The following is a 6,580-nucleotide window of genomic DNA, read 5'->3' as shown; positions in this document are numbered from 1 at the left end:
TGTTCTTCCCAAGCCTTATACTTGCTTCAGGTTGGCTTTAAGGTATGCACTTTACCTTTGCAAAAATATTCAGCAACCTTCTTAGAACACAGTGATACTGCAGGCACAGGAACACTGAGAAATGCAACATTCACAACTGTGCACATTCTGAAACATCTCTGAAGCACACACTTGGCTCAGCTGGTAGGAATTGTGTGAACTGAAAGCACAACGGGTGTTTGCCATAGTTATCAGCTAGAGAGCAGCAGCAACATGTAATTGCATCCAATGGTGGAATAATTACTCCAGAACTCCCACCTCCCTCAGCTTACGAATGGGGAGCAAGTTGGTGTGGTACTGTCATCTGTGCACTGTTTTTGTAGCAATTTGTACCTGATGCTCTTTATTGTGGGGTAGTAACCCCACAACAGATGGATCTTCTGACAGGCCAGGCAAAACAGGCAGCTGCTTAATGTTGTCTGCATCTGCAGTGGCTATTCCAAAAGCCCATCAATACCCCATGGGATCCTTGAAATGCCCACTTCTGAGATAATCTGTATCAAGTGTGCATAGAGCCCCTGGGCCAGTCTTTACAGGATGCTTCTGCCAGTCTTTACTAGGGAGGCTTATTTTTGCCTCCAACACAGTCAGTTCTTGAGATCTCTCAGTCACTCCAGAAATATGAATCAATTCTGTCTCTTTGTAACTCAAGGGCATCAGAGTGCACTGTGACTGGTGTCCACATGTGCCTTATATTCCTGTGGTTCTGATGTGCAAGGCCATCAAATCCACACAGTATAATACACTCTATTACCCCTTTCCCTCCCCTGACTCAGGGCAAGGCCTCTCTATTTGTTACTTGCAGTAACGGGAGCAATTTCAGTGGTAGTTGATCTTTTCTGTTCTCTCACCCATGCTCATAGTGCAGGACTGGGTTTGTTATGCCACTTCTTCATGTCCTCTCCATGCTCACATAAACATCTCCACATAGATTTATTGTAATTTGCTCGATCAGGGAGGCATTTGTCTTTGATAGCTGAGACTTTAATCAGTTTGATGAACTGCTTCAGCAGACTCTTTTGATCATCCTGGTCTTCATCACGTGTTTCTGATGCATACCATGAAATGGAAGCATGGGATGGAGGTAATTTCTGTTCAGAATTTTGAAGTGTAAGAATAGTTTCAAAAGCTGGGGGTCTTCTGCGTTTGTCCTCATATCTCATATCATTACTACTAGTGTACTGTAATGCCATTCTGGTGCTGCTCTTGTGAGCTTCCACCGTATATCAGGTGTATTCCTAACTCTCAGGATCATGGTCCTGGCACGGGTCATTAGGAACAAACATGGGATCATACAACATCTCCACCACGACTGTTTCTCTCAAATACTGGATACCTTTTTCAACAGCATTCCATTTTCTTATCTCAGGCTCCAGATCATCTTTGAAGGGATATCATTCCTTCACAGCTGATAACATTTGTTCCCGGAGGGTGGTGACTCCATCCAGACATCTACTAATCCCTCAGTCAATAGCTGAGTCTCAGGCAATGTTTCCTAGTTGGGAAGCTTTTTTACCATCTAGAGGCATACTACTGGCCCCACTGTCCAGGAGCCAGGTGGCTATAGTTTCATTCAGGTGCCATATAAACTCCTTGAGCTGTGGATTTCTGTCATCTTCAGGGGTCGATGAATAGTGGTAACAGCGACTTCCTCCTCCTCACTCTCCTCTCCATGTCTCTTACTTTTCTCAGTTGCCTTTCTTGGTGGTGGTGGTTGTGGGGAGGAGCCCTCACCTGTATCTTCTTTTACTTCCTCCATTTCTTCTTCTTTCTGTTCTAGACATGAGGACATCCATTTCCATTTCTTCCCCTCCATAGAGGGGAACATTGATACTGGTGCCTCCTGTGATTGACTGGGCTTGATTTGGTTGCTTCCTCTTTTGGTTCAGATCTCAGTTTGGAAACTTTCTATCTCCTCTTTCTTCTGTAGTGTTATATAGAGCTCAGTAAGCACACGCCAAGCCCCAGACAAGCCAATCCTTCTCAGATCTTCCTAAGTCACGCCATCCCTTACTCAAATACTCGCTTAGTTTCTAAATCTGTTTTGAGTGACAGACAGACAAATAGACTGTGCAGGTTAGGGCAGGATTGCTAGAAGGAAGGCCATGTGACACTTTAACCCTCACAGATGCTTCCATGTGCCACGCAGCTCCCTCCTGCGGTCAGTGAGGGATGAAGAAAGGAGAAGGAAAGTCACTCTTGCTGTCCCCTGCCTCAGTACACATACAGGGCTGCCCACAGTTGCTTGTGCAATGGCATGGGCAATGTGTGAGGAGAGATGTCTTTCTCTGCAGGGATCACATCATACCCTGAAGCACAGAACTCAGTTTCCTGTATCCAGCCACACTGTCTGCAGACTATTTGGCTTTGATGAGGACAAAGAAATAAGCAGAGAAGTATCTTTCTGTGCTGCCACAAAAACAAAACAGCATTCAATCCAGAAATCTTTTACCTGATGTATCCATGCACCAGAGCTGGTTGCCATCAGTTCAGGGGCAGGCTCCCCGTGTGCCGGCATCATGTCGCCCTGAGCTATTGGCCAACCAGTGTGCTCCAGGCAAATCTGAAACAAAACCTAAATTAGGGCATCCTCATTTTGTTTTACAGCTCATGGAAGGCTGCCCAGGCTGCAGGGGACCACACAGCTGCAGGAATATAGGAAGTGAGAAAATAGGCCACTGTTAATAACTTGGTGATTCCAGGCATGCACAAGAATAACTGAAAATTGGCGTAACCTGGAACCATCTATCTTCACTTATTCATTTGAAGAGTCAAGGAATTCAAGACATCTTTGGAAATAAGAAAGAACTTGGCTCTTCTCTCCCAGGATATTGCAGTATGTAGCTCTGATGATGGCAGCAATATTATTACAAACTTGCAGCAGTGCAAGTAAGGAGGCTGTGAGGGCTGTCTTCCCACCCCTTCTTGTTTTCATTCCAGAAACAATTTTGTACCATCTATTGCAATACCTACCTGGGAATAAACATTCCCCTCAGACATTATCAGAGACAGGACCACCCATGGCAGAAGGCAATGAGCAAATTCCCAGGGGCCCTGTTCCCAGATGTAGCAGACCCTCCTCACAGCCACTGCCTGCTGTGGGGCAGCTCCCTCAGGACCTGCTCCCCATACCTTGGGGGCAGCAGGAATACCACCGCTCTCCCTGCTGGGAGAGGAGCTGTGCGGGAGGCTTTAGTGGTTAGCCTTCTGTAATGAGTGGATGTCCTTTCATGTTCCCAAGAGAGATGTAACTGGGCTGCACAGCTGTTCTGCAGCAGACTGGGACGGCAGAATAAGTCAGCAGTGTTTTGCTAGGGATGCAAACTGCAGAGGACTGGTTCTGGTGTTTTTTAGCAGCTCTTGATACATTGTGCTGAGAAAATGCCTGCCTGAGGATGCCTCTACAAAGCTAGCCTTTTCAGAGCCCGTGTGAGGCAGGCACTTTCCACATCACCCTCCTTCCCCTCCAGGTGCTTCAATTTTTGCAGTATGCCAGGCCATCACATCTATCAGTATTCAGGCAGAGCTTTTCCATGGAAATCTATGCGTGCTTGGCAGCTCTCCGACTGATTTCCCAGCACAAGTTTTGCAGAGGACTAATTTCAATGGCTTTTACAATGATTTCAGTGGATGCATTTGGAGGATAGTATATGGAGGAAGAATTGCCTGGCTCCCATTAACACCAATGGAGTCACGAGGGCACCAGCCTGTACGCTGCTCTGGGACATAGCTGCAATGACTGGTGAGGGGGCTGCTGCCTTTCCTCTGTTCTTCTAGATGCAATGCTTCCCTCGTGCAGAGCAGTGGGCAAAATAAAGCAGAGGGACAGCACAGTTTCCTCCACCTGAGAAATTCTGCAGAATAACTTTGGGGTTCGCCTTGATTTTTAGAGAGAACCTTCCACTTCTGAATTTCCTGAAGTATGAGGTATCTAAGATCGTGGCAAAAACAAATTACCAAAACAAACAAAAAAGCAAACAAAAAAAATCATAGCAAATGGAAAACTTACTATTAACAACATTCTGGTTAGTAGTTGCATAGGACTCATGGTCCCACCAAAATTCTAGGATTCTTTGATTATACATCTTCCTTGCTAGTCATAGATAAATGGGGCAGCTGCACAGCTGAAGCTAGTAGCTAATTTAAAATTTGACCTGTATTAAAAAAATAATAATAATAAATTTTGGATCCTTCATTCTCTGTTTATGAACACCTGCAGTTTATATTGCACACATTTTCACTGGACACAATCTGTAAAATTATTATAGCGTAGTCCTCCCGTATGTCACACTGTGGCAGTACCTTTGATCTCAGCCCTTGGGAAACATTTTTTCATGTGGGCAGCAGCAGCAGCTGTAAATACAATGTTAATACTATTGGGGTATTAAATTTCCCTTTTATTTTGCTGGCTGAAGTCAGAAGGTTTATGCACTTCTACACTTCCCATACAGCACGCTTTCAAGTTTCTGAAGTTCCAAAGATGATCTGGTGAATGTTCTGTCTTAGATACACTTATAAGAGAAAAAAGATCTCTCTCGTTTCTTTAGAGTTCGGGAAAATATGCTTCAGTGACAAATCTTGATCTCTCAACATCTTGATGCTCCCCTCAGTTGCTTTAGCACTGACAGCTTTTCTGCTTTAACTTGAGCAGGAACAACTTGGTGGCTAAATCACCCAGTTACAGCCTGCAGATACGCTTCACGTTGAAGTTACTCATATTTAAAATCCCACGTCAGCTTTAAGAAAGAGTCTGCCAAAAACAAGTTTTCTCTGTCCTTGTTTGTTGTTTCATCACAGCGCTAAAATTCAGGGTTGCATGCTGACTCTGCCACGCACAGGTAGCACAGAAATCTGTCCTTAGCTTGCCACTGTGTTACGTAGCAGATGAGCTGCAAAAACACATCCCAACTACACCTGTAAGTCAATGCTGTAAAGATTAGATAATGCTCTGTGCAGTGTAAAGAGTATCTTGACCTAAACTTTATTGAGAGGTCTTCTATTCCCTTTGGCCTGATTCAGAGGTAGCTGCTCTGCGTAACATCTTATTTGTTATGGTTTTAAATTGGGAATGTTATACAGATTGCACTCCTCTCTTCCATGTGGAGAATGTACATCTGTAGTAGGAATGTTTACTAAGTATTATTTTTTAAAGCACATAGATATTGTTAAAAAGAACATACACTGAACCCATTCCAATGATTTAAGTGCCTTTTCCCTTTCAAGAGCACTAAAGTGAAAAAAAGTCTTTTAAAAGGTATTCTGCCAAATGGTATAAAAAGACTCCGAAGGGTCCAAATTACCTTGACTTAACCTTTCTTACCCACTGCTTTGCAGGCTGAATTAGACACACAAACAGCAAGACCTGCTCTTTGCATGCTTCATACACACTGCTGTCAAATGTGCATACCAACATTCAGTTCTGTTCATTTTCAAATACCACTCTAATAGCCAGTTTTGTGCACACAAAGCTTTTTAAATGCATCTGCTGGGTCCTGTGCCTCAGGGCATATCTCGTTTTGTGCCCTTGGGTATCAGTATAGTTTGGGAATGCATGGACTGAATAGTAAATTCTGGGTCTAAATCCAGAGGGAGATGGAAAAGACCTTTTAGAGGAAGGGCAGGTGTGCAGGAAAGTATAATTCCTAGTGAGGCAGGTACATCCCTTTCCTCTTCAATCTGTGAGCATCATTAGGCATCCAGCTGAGATTTACAGCAGCCAGGAGGCTAATGTTCGTGATTCTTATTTTTTTTCTTAATTCAATCATCAACTAAAACTTTTAAAATAACCACTAGTAAGGAATGGAGCTCACACCCCTCCTTTTCCAGTACAAGAGTTCTAACTGCCCCAGGACATCACAATAACGCAACTATTCTGGCACTAATCCTGTGCGTGGTTCTGCCCCACTTACTTATGGAAATAAAAAGATATTCCTTTAAAATATTGAGCTGTGTCATAGAGGTAAGCCGAATTAGAATACCTTTTAAGTGGAAGATTAGGGTAAAAGTTGGACATAAAACAAATCCCTCTGCCAGCTAGAAACTGGAGCCAGGCTGCCCGTATTGCCTGCTGCTAGTACTTCTGAAGGAATGAATGAGGACTCCCAACACCTCCTCCTTCTGCACTTCTCTCTTGATCTGCACCATTAGTCATGCTACGAGCATGCCAGCTGGATAAAGCCCCTTAGGTGAAACAGGCTGAGGAATGCCTTGCTTATGAATCCAAATTAGGCTTAAATATAAATAGTGATTGGGCCACTCCACATTAAGCTAGTTCTGAGATTCCCAGGGAAAAAAAAAAAAAGAATGTAAAGCCTTCAGAAAGTAGTGGGTTTTCACATGGGCAGGTGGCTAAAGGCAGCTGCGTCTTCAGCCTGCATCCATCAACCCAACTCAATCTGCTCCATTCAAGACGCTGGACAGCCACACCAGCCTGGCAGCGTGCTGAGGGCTCCAAAAATGGCACAAATAAAGAATTCAGGGGACTCCAGAGTTATAAGGGGCTTCTGAGGGCTGTAGTTTGGGATATGGAGCCTTAAAGTGA

At 44.1% G+C, this 6,580-nt stretch overlaps 1 long non-coding RNA gene across 1 annotated transcript; it reads left to right on the top strand.

The window, feature by feature from the left end:
* The first annotated feature begins 2,337 nt into the window (after nucleotides 1–2,337).
* LOC128084399 (uncharacterized) lies at nucleotides 2,338–5,561 on the top strand. Its single transcript, XR_008208514.1, has 2 exons — nucleotides 2,338–2,875; nucleotides 2,980–5,561. It is a non-coding gene; the product is annotated as an uncharacterized LOC128084399 (long non-coding RNA).
* Nucleotides 5,562–6,580: the final 1,019 nt, after the last annotated feature.

This window comes from Tympanuchus pallidicinctus, unplaced genomic scaffold, assembly GCF_026119805.1.
Source record: "Tympanuchus pallidicinctus isolate F22 unplaced genomic scaffold, pur_lepc_1.0 scaffold26, whole genome shotgun sequence".
In the NCBI taxonomy this organism is placed as follows: Eukaryota; Metazoa; Chordata; class Aves; order Galliformes; family Phasianidae; genus Tympanuchus; species Tympanuchus pallidicinctus.
The sequence above is the reverse complement of the archived record's forward strand: the minus strand, read 5'-3'. Positions and strand labels throughout refer to the sequence as shown.